The 17003-nt window shown below is 37.7% G+C and overlaps 1 protein-coding gene across 2 annotated transcripts in view; it reads left to right on the top strand.

The window, feature by feature from the left end:
• Positions 1 to 17003, top strand: part of LOC105069289 (serine palmitoyltransferase 3) — a 150842-nt gene that overhangs the window by 121002 nt on the left and 12837 nt on the right. The window lies entirely within an intron of this gene.

Here is a 17003-nt window from a genome sequence, read left to right as displayed (position 1 = left end):
ACATCCTGCTCTTTACTTGTTCTTAAGTGCAGATGCTACTCTCACATGCTATTTCGGCATTAACTGCCTGCATCCTGACATTGCTCATGGCCACCACATCCACCATATGAAAATATACTCAAATAAACCATATGTTGGAAAACCAACAACAAAGGCAGGTCTATCATGTAAGCCAGTCCTATATGAAGTATAAGTGATTTTAAAACTACATTTCATTGTCATTTGATTTCAACCTCTGTTTAAATGAGTAATATCTAAGAAACAAGCCAGATCTGTCAGCCTGGTGTTGATGAACCTGTCTCATAATGTCAGTGTAGTTTAACAAATACTATTGGGTGTCCACTACTTGCAAAACCTGTGACAAAAAAGTCTAAGAAGGCATACTATAAACAAGCATCTAATGATAATACCACACAGAATAAATTCATTTTGGAAAATAAATACAGTCAACTTCAGGAGTGGGAAGGCGTCATGAGTAATTATCTATTAAAACAATAGATGGCAAGGTCAATGGCAATGGGAACAAGAAAAATTGATCTATGAACAGGTGTTATAAATGCATGGAGATGCCAAGATTTGGCAAATACTTGGATGCGGGGCACTGGTGGGACAAGGGAATCAAGGATAATCCAAGGTCTGTAGCCCTCCAGTGAATGGAGAAATGGCAGAACTAAGCATAAAAGTGTTATAGATAAGGTCTGTGGTAGGAAAGAACAAATCATCAAAAGGACTGGGGGAATAAAAGAGTCAATTCTAAACATGTTGGAATTACATGTTCATGGGCCATCTGGGGAAAAGAAAATCAGATTCTAGGATTTAGGAAACTATGAAAGGCTGGAGCTGCTGTAATTTGAGGAACTGAGGGACAATTAAAGACAATGGTAGAAGATATAATTTCCTAAATATAAGTGATAGGGCCAAGGTCAGACTCCAGTGGAGGGCCTCCATCCCAGGGTGGATGTAGGACCACAGACGAGGAACTAGACTTAGATGGAGCCAGAGCAGTTGGGAAAGTCATGAGCTAGTGCAGCACTAACCACAGTAAAAAAAGAAAGCTCCAAGATGGGAAATGAACAAATGTCCTCACAAAAGAGCAGAATGTTCCAGTGGGGTAAGAGATGAGGTGAAACTACTGGATTAGCAATTAGTAGGAACCTAATGTTCCTCAGAGAAGATAGTGTTAGGGGAGTAAAGGGACAGAAATAAGAATTCAAGTAATAAAAAAATGAAGATACTTTGAGCTTGAATCACACAGACAGATCCGTATCTTTCTGTTTTACCATTAAATTCTTAGGAGTTAACCAGTGTATATGACATAGTAGGTTTACAGTAATGATTTATTGGATGGTACACCAACAACTGAGTAAACTCTAGGTATGTATGTATGTATGTATATATGTATGTATGTATGTATGTATGTGTAGTCAGCTTACAATATTATGTCAATTTCTGGTGAGCAGCACAATTCTTCAGCCATACACGAATATACATATATTCATTTTCATATTATTTTTCACCATGAGCTACTGCAAGGTATTGAGTATATTTGCCTGTGCTATGTAGTATAAACTTGCTTATCTATTGTATATATACCAGTCAGTATCTGCAAATCTTGAACTTCCAGTTGATTGCTTCCCGTGTCCCCTCAAACAACCACAAGTTTGTATTCTATGTCTGTGAGTCTGTTTCAGTTTAATACATAAGTTCACTTAAAAAAAATGCCACATATGAGTGATGCCATATGATATTTTTCTTTCTCTTTCTTGTTAACTTTACTTAAAATGACATTCTCCAGGGACATTCTTGTTGCAGCAAATGGAATTATGTTGTTGCTTTTTATGGCTAAATAGTATTATTTTGTATAAATATACTACATCTTCTTTATCAAGTCATCTGTCGATGGACATTTAGGTTGTTTCCAGGTCTTGCCTATTGTAAATAGTGCTTCTATGAATATTAGGGTGCAAGTATCTTTTGGAATTAGGGTTCCCTCTAGATATGTGCCCAAGAGTGGCATTGCTGGGTCATACTGTTAGTATATTTTTAGTCTTTTGAGGAATCTTCATACTGTTTTACACAAGGGCTGCACCAGAATGCATTCCCACAAACAATGTAGGAGGGTTCCCTTTTCTCCACAGCCTCTCCAGCATTTATTGTTGTGGACTTTTGAATTATGGCCATTCTGACTGGTGTGAGGTGATACTTCATTGTAGTTTAAATTTGCATTTCTCTGATAATTAGTGATATTGAGCATTTTTTTCATGTTCCTATTGGTCAATCATATTTCTTCATTGGAGAATTTCTTGTTTAGGTCATTTCCTCATTTTTAGAATGGGTTACTTGTTTTTTCTTATTAAGTCATATGAGCTGTTTATATATTCTGGAAATCAAGCCCTTGTCAGTTTCATCTTTTGCAAATATTTTCTCACATTCATTAGGCTGTCAAGATTTTGCTTATGGTTTCTTTTGCTGTCCAAAAGCTTGTAAGTTTAGTTAGGTCCCATTTGTTTACTTTTGCTTTTATTTCTATTTTTGGGGTAGATTGCCCCAGGAGAACATTGCTGAGATGTATGTGAGATAATGTTTTGACTATGTTTTCTTCTAAGAGGTTTATTGTGTCTTGTCTTATGTTTAAATCTTTAATCCATTTTGAGTTTATTTTTGTGTATGGAGTGAGGGAGTGTTCTAGCTTCATTGAGTTACATGCTGCTGTGCAGTTTTCTCAACACCATTTTCTGAAGAGATTGTCTTTATTCCATTTTATGTTCTTGTCTCCTTTGTCAAATATTGACCACAAATTTGTGGGTTCATTTCTGGCTCTCTATTCTGTTCCATTGATTCATATGTCTATTTTTGTACCATGCTGCTTTGATGACTGTAGCTCTATAGTATTGTCTGAAGTCTGGGAGGGTTATTCCTCCAGCCTCATTCTTTTTCTTCAGTAATGCTTTGGCAAGTTGGGGTCTTTTGTGATTCCATATACATTTTAATATACTTTGTTCTAGTTCTGTGAAATATGTCCTGAGTAATCTGATAGGGATTGCATTAAATCTGTAGATTACCTTGGGCAGAATGACCATTTTAACAATATTGATTCTTCCAATTCAGGAGCATGGGATATCTTTACATTTTTTAAGTCTTCTTTAGTTTCCCTAATCAATGTATTGTAGTTCTCCATATATAAGTCTTTCACCTCCTTGGTTAGATTTATTCCTAGGTATTTTATTACTTTGGGTGTTATTTTAAAAGTGATTGCTTCTTTACTTTCTTTTCCTGTTGATTCTTCAATAGTGTAAAGAAATGCACTGATTTTTGTACATTAATCTTGTATCCTGCTATCTTGCTGAATTATCTGATTAGTTCTAGTAGTTTTTGTGTGGATCTTTTTTGGGTTTTCTCTAAATAATAACATGTCATTGGCATATAGCGATCATTTTACCTCTTCTTTTCCAACTTGGGCCCCTTTAATTTGCCTCTCTTGCCTGATTGCTGTGGCTAGGACTTCCAAGACTATGTTTAATATGAGTGGTGAGAGTGGACAGCCTTGTCTTGTCCCAGATTTTAGTGGGAATGTTTTCAGATTTTCACCATTGTGTACTATGCTGGCTGTAGATTTGTCATAAATAGCTTTAACTATATTGAGATATGTTACCCCGTACCAACTTTGGTGAGAGTTTTTATCATAAATGGGTATTGAATTTTATCAAATGCATTTTCTACAACTAGTGAGATAATCATGTGGTTTTTTGTCCTTTCTCTTGTTGATGTGGTGTATTACATTGAATGATTTGCATATGTTGAATCATCCTTGTGTTCGTGGGATGAACCCAACTTAATCGTAGTGTATCATCTTTTTTATGTGCTGTTGGATTCTGTTTGCTAATATTTTGTTCAGGATTTTTCATCTATGTTCATCAGTGATGTTGATCTATAAATTTATTTTTTGATAGTGTCTTTTCTGGTTTTGGTATCAGTGTGATAGTGGATTCATAGAATGAGTGGGAATACTCCTTCCATTTCAATCTTTTGTAAGAGTTTGCAAAGGACTGGTATGAGTTCATCTTTGTATGTTTTGTAAAATTCCCTAGTGATGTGATCTGGTCCTGGACTTTTGTATGTTGGGAGGTTTTTTATTACTCATTTCATTACATTTTATTACTGATTTCATTTCTAGTGATCATTTTTTTCAAGTGGTCAGTTTCCTCTTGATTCCATCTTGGTGGACTGTATGTTTCCAGAAACTTGTCCATTTTTTCTTGATTTTCCATTTTCTTTCCATATATTTGTTCATACTATTCTTGTATGATATTTTGTATTTCTGTGATTTTGGTTGTAGTTTTTCCATTTTTCCTTCTTATTTTGTTTATTCGTGCTCTCTCTTTTCTCTTCTTCATGAACTTGGCAAGATGTATGTCCATTTTGTTTACTCTTTCAAAAACTCAGCTCTCGGTTTGATTGATTTTTTCTATTGTTTTTTAAAATCTCTATTTTATTTATTTCCTCCATGGTCTTTATTATTTCCTTCCTTCTAATGACTTGCTTTTTGTTGTTGTTGTTGTTGTTTTGTTTTTTGTTTGATTGTTTTGTTTTGTTTTGTTTTTTACTCTTCTATTTCTAATTCCTTTTGCTGGTAGATTAGATTGTTTATTTGAGACTGTTCTTGTTTTTTGTGAAGCCCTATTGCTATAAACTTCCCTCTTAACATTCTCTTTGCTGCATCCCATAGATTGTGGGTAGTTGTGTTTTCATTGTCGTTTGTCTCGTTGATTTAATCATTGACCTATTTATTTATTTATTTATTTATTTTTGATAGCATGTTGTTTAATCTCCATGGTGTCATTTTTGATTTCTAGTTTCATGGCTTTGGGGTCAGAAAAGATGCTTGTGATAATTTCTATTTTCTTAAAATTGTTGAGGCTTCTTTTCTGCCTGAGTACATGATCTATCCTAGAAAATGTTCCATATGCACTTGAAAAGAATGTATAAGCTATTTTCAGGGGGTGTGATGTTCTGAAAAGATCAATCAAGTCTAATTGTTCTATTGTATCATTTTATTTCTCTGTTGCCTTATTAATTTTCTGTCTGGAAGGTATGTCCTTTGATGTTAATAGAGTGTTAAAGTCTCCTACAATGATTGTATTCCTATCAATTTCTCCCTTTTTATCTGTTAGTATTTGCTTTATGTATTTCGGTGCTCCTATATTGGGTGCAAATCTGTTAGTAATTGTAATATCCTCATCTTGTATTCCTCTTCTAATCATTATAAAATGTCCTTTTTTATCTTTCCTCTGGCCTTTATTTTAAGGTCTATTTTGTCTGAAATAATTATTGCTACTCTTGCTTTCTCATTATTTCCATTTGCATAGAGTATCATTTTCCATTCTTTCACTCTCAATCAATGTGTGTCCCTCTCTCTAAAGCGGGTGTCTTGCATGCAGTATATTGTAGGTTCTTGTTTTTTTACCCCATCTGCTGTGGGTTCTGTCCAGCAGAAATCCCACCAAATAGAATGAATTATTCAAGACTCTGTGGAAAGTCAAGGGAGTGAGAGGGATTCAGAGACCAACTCCTCAAGCCTCTCAAATACTACCATATTTATTGTACAGAATCAAAGAAAAATCTCAATGTGTCATGGAATGTAGGAGTTTAAGGAAAAAACAGGATCAGGTAGAGATCATAAATTCCACAGTGAGTACAAAGGGTTAATTTATCCTCAGAGCAGTCATGGGGAAAGGGGAACAAGTTACAATCTTAAGATATAAAAAGTTAATAACAAAACAGACCACCAGACCACCAGTTTCTCATCTTGGGTGTTATAAACTATCTAAACAGCAGAAAGCATGCCTAGTGTTTATAACTGAGGGCATGTATCATTACTTTATGATGAGCAGAATAAAACCTGAACTATGGAGCTATGCTGTGTCCTGGGTTTATAGCAAGGGACACACAATGGCTTTGTCTTTGCAGAAGTAGCCCTAAGCTAAAACCCCAACTATGCAAGCAAGTCATTGTGTTTGCTTTTTACAGCAAGAAGACAGGAGTGCTGATGCACAGGTGCCTGCTAGCAAAACACATTTGTTCTTCTTAAAGATCACAAGTGGCTGGAGTCTGTAACAATTTATTAACTCAATCATGGTCTCTCACATATCACCCTCTTTTGTTTTGATTGAAGGAGATCACTTTTGATTGCAGAAAGGACATCATCACCTGGTGTTGCTGATTTGTAGAGACCTGGAGGGAGTAAATCACCTTGCAGACTATAAGAAAAACACAATTGATTACTATACAAAATCCATCAATAACCCAAGTGTGGAGGTTAAGACCATGAAGCCAGTAGATGGGGTTAAGCCATTTCATATTATCATATAATTCTTGTTGCATATTTGTTTGAGTCTCCTTTTGAATGTAAATGAGCTGCTGATTCAGCTGGGCAGAAAGAATATTGACACTATTTTGCAAATCAGAAGAAAAGACCCTTTGATGTTGTTTTTAAATAATATCCCAGTAATACCTGGGATGATTAAATTTAAGGGGGGTAACACATATATTGTCATGTTGCCAATCACATTGTAGGGCCTGGCAATGGACAATGGCTTATTGTCGATCACCAAGGCATTCCAAAGCAGCTTCCAATGCCTGATGTCAATGCATAATTGCATTATCAATTTGAGTCTGAATAATCATAACCTGAGCAACATTAGTCGTAAGATGATTAACAACTTCAGTGGTATGGATTAATTTATTAAGAGACCACTGCTACTGAATCAGTGGCAAGAATGATGTCAGCTGAGATGATAAAATCAATCAGCCAACCAATAAAGTGTTTCAATCTCCATTTTGAATTTACATGAGTTAATCTAATAAAACCATTTTTGCCCTCCCAGGTGTGGGTTAAATTAACACATAGCGAAACCTAAGGTTGTCACTTCAGAATGAGTACCTGAGAGATAATGTGAAAAGTAATGTTTATTGGGCTAATACAAGAAGTGTACCAGGCCAGAGGCTTGACATGGGTAGTATAAAATCCATCTTCAAGTGTAACATTAAGAATAGAAGATTCATAAGAAAAACATAAGAGTGAGCCGTACACAATAATACATGGTTGGAGGCATGAGAGTCTGTCAATACAATAAAACTGAGTAGTAGCAACTGTATTAGTAACATACATACTGTGTGATAGAGTCCTAGGGAAGAAGGGCAAAGCAATGTCTAGATATTAATGTGCCAGAGACTATGAGCTTGAGAATTACAGAGGTGTAAAATAGGTCCAGAGAGTCCCCCATCCATCCAGGCTACTTAGGAGGTGGCCGAAAGGCCAAAAACATTGTGAGTATGATTAGCAGAAAGATATCCTTGTGGGCCCAAATCATAGACTGTATAGTTAAAAAATAGAGCTCCATCGGGATTGGGTGCCCTGCAAGGGACCCAAGAGACAGATTGACTATGAGGACTCCATTCTTTACACATATGACAATGAGCAACAGATGTAGGACAGGCTGCAAAGGATATTTGATTAATGTCAAAAGCTGCAGCAAAAATGAAAGTTAAATTAGCAGATTTTGTGCCAGTCTTAAGTAAATAGTACAAATAAATACAAATCTTAGCATGTAAGCAAAAGAATGAATGGACATTAAATACATAATTTGGGGGGGGGGTGGAGTAGATAAAAGAAGCAGTTTCATTTAACATCATCCAATCATGATTTTCTAACAGGTGACTTTGAGGAGAGAGCCAAATTCCTCCCATCCATTGAGTATCATTAGTGCTGAGTGGGGAGTCTGCATTCCACCAAGTGACTGGTTGGAAAACCAGAGGGTCAATAATATGGTCCCAGTAAAGATGGGCCCCTGTGCTTAAGGAAAGTGACAGAAAGAGCAAAAGAAACAATACCTGAGCTGATGCATAATAAATTACTGCTAGAATGCCAGAAGCCTATATTTCAGAGTGTGAGTCATCTTTGCCTCCCTCAGGACCTTAGTAGCCTGAGTATCTAATTTCTTCATCTGGCCGCAAGAGATGTTAACAGCTTCCGGGTTGGAGACTGCTATCCAGGGTGCTGCAGAGATGATCTGTCTTTCCCATTCAGAGGGCTTGATCCCATTGGCTTCATAGGCTTTGGTCTCTGCTGTCCTTACAGATACAGTTTTTTTTTTTTTTTTTTAATTTCTTCAGCAAGCTGCAAGCATAGAGTTGGGAGTCTCTGGTCATTCCAATCCAGGGGATGGCTTGAGAAAGTATTTGACATAATGAGCAGGTAGCCACTGGGGGCCTAGGGCAAAAGGACACAAGCATAGCCTTCCCCTAGGTAAGCAATTCAAAAGGGCTCTCCTATTCTGCTGATTTTAGGGCTATATCTTTGATAAGTACTTTAGCTTTTGGGCTATTCTCTGAATGCTGCATAAAGTGCTTTTCTGCTGCTGATAAGCCTTGGGAATCACAGTTAAGAAAATTAAGGGTGTATAACACTTTATTCAGATTTTGCTGATGGTATCCCTGATGGGTTCCCCTTGTTTTGTTTTAACATTTGCTTCAAGGTATGATGGGACCATTCAATAATGGCCTGACCTGTGGGATTATAAGGAATCCCAATAATATGTTGAACATCCCAATATTGACAGAATAGTTTAAATTTCTGAGATGTATAACCAGGACCACTGTCTGTCTTAATCTGTTGAGGCTTACCCATATAGGCAAAAGAGAGAAGGAGATGTTTGATAATATGTTTAGTTTGTTCCCTGATATGCAGTGAGGCCAAGACAAAATGAGAAAAAATAACAATGGACACATTCAGATACTTCAACTTTTCAAAGTAGGGGATATGTGTGATGTCCTCTTGCCATACATGATTATGGGATAAGCCCCTGGGGTTTACAAGCCTTGATGGTTGACTGTTGGCTACTCATTGACAGTCAGGACAGGGAGCAATGCTTTGCTTATCCTGTGCCTTGGTGAGATGAAACTGTTTGATGAGGAATTCATAATTCTAGTGAAAAAACTCATGAGAATGTTGCACAGTCTTAGAGGCCTGGCTAAAGCCAACAAGTTGATCTGCAATTTCATTCCCTAATGTCAGAGGGCCAGGCAGATTACTATGAGAGTAAATACAGGTGATAAATAAAAGGTGGTGTAATTTATCAATGAGGGATTGAAGAGAAAGGAAAAGAGAAAGTAGGTTCTGATCATTCAATTCTTTGACAATAGCTTCCTCTATATGCTTCACTACATAAACCACATACTGAGTGTCTGTGACCATATTGAGGGGTTGAGAAGAAAAGTGTTGTAAAGCCATAATGGCAGCATTCAGTTCAGCCCTCTGGGTAGAGGGCTGACCTGAAGTGACCAAGTTTCTCCAGTTCTTAAACCACACAATGGCTGATTTAGTAGTTTTTCCAGAACCATCAATAAAGACTGTAAGAGCACCTGGGATGGGGGAGTATATCACCTTAGAGGGTAAAGTGACATTGAGCAAAGGTAATTGTTGTAAGGGCTTACCTGAGGGCAAAGAGTAAATAAATAGTCCCGTGAAGTCAGCCAAATCTGCCTGAAATTCCAAAGATTGGGAGAACAAATGATTAAAATTTTCCAGTGAAACTCCAGGGAAGATAACATCAGGCTCATAACCAGTGAATTTCTCACAGTGAAGTCATCCTTTAAAGAGTAAATCTGTAAGCTGTTGAGTATAAGCTGTTAAAGTTTTCTTAAAGGAATGAGATAGAAAAAGCCATTCAAGTCACCATATTCCATTAATCAGCTGTCCTAAGATACCTGTGGGAGAGTGAACAGTTGGAAAAAGAAATAGATAAACATGGTTTCCAATTTGTTGATGAGAAAGCTGCCTTTGTGACAGGGCTCACTCCACAAGAGTGACTTCTTGTAAAGCTTCAGGAGTTAGTGTTCGTGGGGAGTCCAAAGCAGAGTCCACTTTAAAATATTAAACAAATGAGACAATTGATCTGTAGGGATGCCAAGAACTGGACAAATCCAGTTAATGGCCCTGGAAACTTTTTGAAAATCATTAAGAGTTTGTAGGTTTTCTGTCTGCAAATGAATAGGTTCAGGCTGGATAGCTTGGTGGAAAACAATGTAACCTAGATACTTCCAAGGTTGTTTAACTTGTACTTTATCTGGAGCTATTTGTAAACCAAAAGGAGCAAAGAGGGTTGTAGAAGCACTTTCGCTTTGCCAGTAAAGTTAGAATCAATTAATTGAGATAAAACCAGAATGCCTTGCTGTGATATGTCTGAGCAGCCTATGATTAGACCTGGGTCCCTTCAGTGAAAGGGCCAGAGATTCCAGTGAATGTGGAGTATATACAATCTTGTTTCCTAAGAATTAATTCTGAGGTAGAACATAAGTCCACTGTGGAGGTGCTGCTGAAGGGGTTTCTGCAGGACCGGACTGAGGAGGCTGGGTCATAAAGACCTGTGTTTGAGCTGGCTAGGCAGGATTGCTCCTCTTGGGGTTCAGGGTGTGGAAGCTGTTGCCCCATTTCCCCAAATTGAATTGCCATCCTTATCACATTTAGAATGACATTGATTCACACAATTTCTTCCTTTGCTGCACTGAAGGCAGTCTTTGCTAGGCAATATCTGAGGTGGACCTCCTTGCCCTCCCTTATTGTACTGGTGGCATTCCTTTTGAATATGGCCAGGTTTACCACACTTAAAGCAGGTCAGATCAGAGGGGGATCTCATTAAAGCTGCAAGGACCTGAGCATGATGGGTTTCAGTTCCCACATTGTGGCAAGCCTTTATATAATCAGCTATATATGTTTTTGAGTTCAAATACTGGAAAGAGCTGCCTGGCAATCTGCAGTAATATTTTCATAAGCCAGCTGTTGCAAGAGCACTTTTGCTGCCTCCTGATTATCTACTTGGTGAGAGATGCTCTGTTCTAAGTGATTAAAAAATCAGCATAAGGTTCTGTGGTGCCTTGTCAAATGATACCGAAGGAATCTGTAACAGCTCTGGTATCCAGAAACTTAGAACATGCCATAAAGGCAATATCAGTACATTGCTTAAAAGTCAGCTTATCCATATGGACCTGTTGCTGAGTATTAGCATATTGACCTGTTCATTCAAGCATTTCTACAGCATCAGCATTGTAAGCAGTTTGTAAGAGACAACCTTCATGATTTTCAGAAGACCAAACAGCAAATTGAGCAGGAATTAAGACAGTTTTTTTATAAGAGCTTTCCAATCCCAAGGAGTCATAACATAAATTTCCAGTTGTATCAAAAATACTTTTAGTAAATGAACTCTGAATCCCATTTTCCATAACACTAGTTTTTAGTTCCTTGAATACCGAGAAAGGGAGAGACTCATGCTTAATACCTTGCCCATGCCACACAATCTCCAGGTAAGCATGCAGCTCTCCCGAGTGTAATCCTTCTTTAAAACATTGTTGCATAGCAGTTTGCTTACAATCATACTCTTCGGGAGAGGGAGGAGTAGGTGGTGGCAGAAGCAAGTTGATTTCCTGTAAAAGAGGGGCAGATGGTGCAGAAAGGACTGGGGGTGAAGAAGTAGGAGGAGAAGAAGGGAGAGAACAGTGCTCTGGTTCAGCATAATTATTCTGCAAGGAAGAATACAAGGGACATAAAGCACTGCATACCAAACTCCAAGTAGTTAAAATGGAAGTGGGGATTTTCTCCCCTTGCTGATGCCTACATTTTAAATTCTTACCAACTTATTCCCAGAGTTCCAAATCAGTTGTTTCATGGTCTGGAAATGAGGGACGAACCTCCCATACCATTTGTAACAATTTAATAAGTTGCTCTTCTGACATAGAGCAGTGAGCTGATTTCAGCGTATCCTGCAATGTGTGGAGGTAGGTCATTTGCTCCTTAGTTAGCTGTTGACCCATAGGAAGAAAATAAGAGAAAAACAAAGCTCTCACTGAATTCTAAGCACTTTGGCAACTATCCCAAGTGGGCGTTGCTGTTCCTTTACCAGGATGAAATTTACAGGGATCCAGATGCAATTTCTCTCTCCAGCTGAAGCATGACGGTTCCGTCGCTGTGCAGGCAATCACTTTGGGGTCAACAGCTGTGGATTCTGTCTAGCAAAAGTCTTTCTGATATGGAGAATTACTCAAGACTCTGTGGATATTTAAGGGAGTGAGAGGGAGTCAGAGACAAACTTCTCAAGCCTCTCAAACACTCCTATATTTATTGTGCACAATCAAAGAAAAGAACACAAACAATTGTGTCATGGAATGTAGAAACTTAAGGAAAAACAGGATCTGGTAGAGATCATGAATTCCACGTGGGTACAAAGGGTTAATTTATCCTCAGGGCAGTCATGAGGAGAGGTGAACAAGGTACATTCTTCAGATATAAGAAGTTGATTACAAAACAGGCCACCAGGCCACCAGTTTCTTGTCTTGGGTGTTATAGACTAATTAAACAGTGGAAAGCATGTCCAGTGTTTATAGCTGAGGGCATGGGTCATTGCTTTGTGATGAGCAGAGTAAATCCTGAACTATGGACCTATGTTTAAAACAAGCCATGCCCTGCATTTATAGCAAGGGACACACAATGGCTTTGCCATTGCAGAAGCAGACCTAAGCTAAAACCTCAACTATGCAAGCAAGGCATTGTCTCTGCTTTTTACAGCAAGGAAACAGGAGTGCAGATGCACAGGCTCCTGCTAGCAAAGCAAACTTGTTCTTAACAGTCACAAGTGGCTAGAGTCTGTTACAATTTATTAAACCAATTATGGGCTCCCACAGCTTGCCACTGTATATCTTTTGACTGGAGAATTTAGTCCATTGACATTTACAGTAATTACTTATAGATGCATGTATATTGGCATTTTGAACTTAGTTTTGCAGTTGATTTGTCATTTCCTCTTTGTTCCTTTCTTTTTCTTCTTGTGGTTTGATAAATTTCCTTTGTATTATCTTGGTTTCTTTTTAGTTTATGTGACTCTGTTGTAAGCTTTTGGCGTGTGGTTACCCTATTTTGTACATATATTAACCCATTACTATATCTGTTTGTTTTAAACAGTAATATAAGCTCAAACTCATCCTACTGAGAACAAAAGAAAAGAAAAAAAAGGAAACAAACTCTATGTTTCTTGCTCCCCTCTCCCAAACTTAATGATGTAGATATCCTCTTTTACAATTTCATGTTTACTCTATTATAATTCATGGTAATTATCACCTTTCCAATTATGGTTTTCTCTTCTCTGTAACATCCTGATTCTTTTCTATTTAGAGTAGACCTTTTAATTTTTTTTAGCATAGGTTTAGTGTTGCTAAATTCTTTTAGTTTTTTCTTCTCTGTGAAGTTCTTTATCTCTCGTTCTATTCTAAAGGATAGCATTCCTGGTTGAAGTATCCTAGGTTACATCCTTTTTGTATTCAGGACTATGAATATATATTTCCACTCCCTTCTAGCCTGTGGTGTTTGCATAGAGAAATCACCTGAAAGCCTTATGGAGATTTATTTGTAAATCACTCTTTGTTTTTCTCTTGTTACTTTTTGAATCGTTTCTTTATCCTTTACCCTGACCATCCTGATTACAATATGTCTTGGTGTAGGTCTGTTTGGGTTTTTCTTTTTTGGGACTCTGTGCTTCCTATACTCGGTTATCTGATTCCTTATTTAGGTTTGGGAAATTTTCAGTCATGATTTCTTCAAATGCCTTTTCAATCCCCTTTGCTGTTTCTTCTTCTGGGACCACTACTATGCGTAGGTTGACATGCTTTATATTATCCCTTATATTGTTTTCATTGGTTTTTATTTATTTTCCTTTCAGTTGTTCTGATTGAGTGATGTCTGTTTTCCTCTCTTCTAAGTCACTTATTCATTCATCTGCATTATCTAGCCTACATTTTACAGCCTTTACCTCAGCTCTCATCTCAGCAAATGAGTTTTCCAATTTTAATTGGTTCCTCTTTATAGTTTCAACTTCCTTTTTCATATATTATCTGTTTCTATTCAGAATCTCATTTAGTTCCTTCAGTATTTTGATCACTCTGTTTTTTGAAATCATGATCACATAGACGATCAACTTCTATTGCATTGATTGTTCTTTCAGGGGATTTTTCTCATTCTTTTATTTAGGAATGATTCCTCTGCTTCTTCAATTTACTTATATCTCTCTGGCACTATGGATTATGGAGTATAAATTATCTACTGTGATCCTGAAAGTGTGTATATATGTATGTATTTATGTATGTATGTATGTATGTATTTATCTAAAGTAGACATAGAAATGCAACTAAAAAATAAATTTAAAAGAAGACAACAATTTTGAAAATAGAGTAAAATCAATAACAGGAGAATAAAAATAGAAACATCTAGTTGAGATGAAATTAAAAAAAACTAAAAGAAGAAAAAAAAGATTTGAAAACAATATAATCAATAACAGAAGAATAAAACAAAGAGAAATAAAAATCAAATTGAGAGAAATTTGTATAAAGTAAAAGAAGGAGAGTAAGAGCCAAGATGGTGGAGTAGAGGGAAACTGATCGCCCACTCTCTCCCACATATACACCAAAAACTCACATCCATGGACCCACCCAGCCAACCAGAACACCTGCTGAACTCCAACAGAACATGACCCTCTTCAAAAGAAAAAGATGTCAATAATCTGGTAGGAGAAAAGGAAAAAAGAAGGAAGAAAAATCAAAACAGTGTGGGACCTGACCCATGGGGAGCAAGCGGCAAAAGAGGAATAGCCCTCATTCGCTGAAGCTCCCCCACCCCAAACAGGTCAGCAGGATGGAGGGGAAACCTCGGAGGCTCAGATCTGTATGGGCCAGCCCTTGATCAACAGAACTAAGTTAAATGAGCATAGAAGGTAAATACAACCCCCAGGCCTAGGGGTAAAACAACAGGTGGGGGATGGGACAGGCAGCCCGAGCCAGGCAGAGGACTAGGCAACCGCAGGGACTTCAGAATACTGCATGCAATGGATGAGTGGGTACACAGGGCAAAACAACATGGGCCCTCCATAAAATAACAAGGCTGATGTGCTCTGGGGGGAAGAGTGCCATACCCCACCTCAGAAAATCTGCTGAAGGTTTTTGAGAGAAGAGAGGTGGGGCTCAGCCATAGCTGCAATATCATCGGGTGCTTAGCACCCAGATCGGGGCAGGGTTCATACCTGAATCAATACCTAAGGGCTTAGCAGCCTCAAAGGCCAGACAGAGTCTTGTTTACAGCCTGAGGCAAATAGCATCTTTCTGCTTTGGTACCTCAGAGAACTGAAGGTGCAAAGACAAACAAGGAGCTGAGTTTTGTCATGGAATATGGGTAGGGCTGTTCTTCTATCTTCCCTGAGCCTGCATACAGAGCCTGGACCTGGGGTAGAGTGGGCAGCTGCACAGAGTAGGGGAGTGACCATGACAGGTGAGAGTGGGCAGCTCCCTGCCTTCCAGGCAATAGTGCAGCACCTGGCTGTGGTGATGAGAAGAGGCACAATTCTCCCGCCTATCTCACCTGACCACAGCATCTGACTGAGGCATCGGGAGGAGGAGTGACCCACCCGCCCACCATGTAAGAGTGCAGCACCTGACCACAGTGCTGGGAGGGGGCACAATATACTTGCCAACAGGCAGTAGGAGCAGCATAGATGAGGGATGCCAACAGAGGGCCTCTGGAAGTAGCAAGCTGAGTTCATGAAACAGGGCAAAGACACAAAGACTTCTTGGTAAAATCATTAAGAGCGCACAGTCTCCAGGAGAACACATCCCCCTTTTTCTTTTAATTTTTTTTTAATCTATTCCATTTTCTATTACCTTTTTAATTTTTACTTTTTAAACAATTACATGTACTTCCAGTTTTAATTCCTTTTAAGTATTTCTTTTAAAATATTTTTATTATTATTAGATTTAAAAATCCACCTAAATTCATTTTTATTTTGCTTAGTTTTGATCTCCTGTTATTGATTATACAAAAGTTTCAAATTTTGTGTTTTGCTCTTATCTCCTTTTTTAAAGGTTTTTAAAAGATGTCACAGCTTGATTGCTATTCTGTTTCAACTTGCTCTTCTATTATCAATTATAAACTGTTTCAAACCTTTTTCCTCTGTGTTTTAAAAATTCTGTCTTTTTTTAAAGTTTTATTCCTGCATAGGAGTTAGATAAATAAATAAATACACTCTTTAAGGACCAGAATAGATAACTGATACTCAATAAGCTACAATGCCAGAGAGATATGAGCAAGATTGAGAAGCAAAGGAATTGCCCCCGATTAAAAGAGCAAGATAAATCCCCTGGGAGAACGATCAATGAAATAGACATTAATGGCCTACTAGATCAAAATTTCAAAGAAGGAGTGACCAAACTATAGAAGGAACTAAAAGAAATAGTGTTTAGAGATATAAAATATGTTAAAAATGAAATTGAAGTTAAAAAGAAGAGCCAAGTAGAATTGTTAAACTCATTTGCTGAGAGGGGAGCTGATCTAAACTATACAAAGCAGACTAGATAATGCAGCAGAACAAATAAGTGACCTAGAAGATAAGACAACAGAAAGTACCCAATCATTACAGCAGAGAGAAAAACAAATGAAAACAATATAAGGGACCTATTAGATAATATAATTTGTGCCAATCTAGGCATAATAGGGGTTCCAGAAAGGGAAGAAAGAAAAAAGGATATTGAAAAGATATTTGAAGAAGTCATGACTGAAAAATTCACAGACATAAAGAAGGAATCAGATATACAAGTACAGGAAGCCCAGAAGTCCCCAAACAGGAAGAACCCAAACAGATCCACCCCAAGACATATCATAATCTAGATGGCCAGAATCAAGGATAAAGAAATGATTCTAAAAGCAGAAAAAAAAATGAATGAGTTACAAGGGAACCCCCATAAGGCTCTCAGCTGATTTCTCTACACAAACACTACAGGCCAGAATAGAGTGGCATTATATATTCAAAGTCTTCAGTGAAAACATGATGCAGCCTAGGATACTTCATCCAGCAAGGCTATCCTTTAGAATAGAAGGAGAGATACAGAATTTCACAAACAAGCAAAAACTAGAAGAG

This window comes from Camelus bactrianus, chromosome 19 (assembly GCF_048773025.1).
Source record: "Camelus bactrianus isolate YW-2024 breed Bactrian camel chromosome 19, ASM4877302v1, whole genome shotgun sequence".
Lineage (NCBI taxonomy): Eukaryota > Metazoa > Chordata > Mammalia > Artiodactyla > Camelidae > Camelus > Camelus bactrianus.
This window is presented reverse-complemented; position numbering and strand designations above follow the sequence as displayed.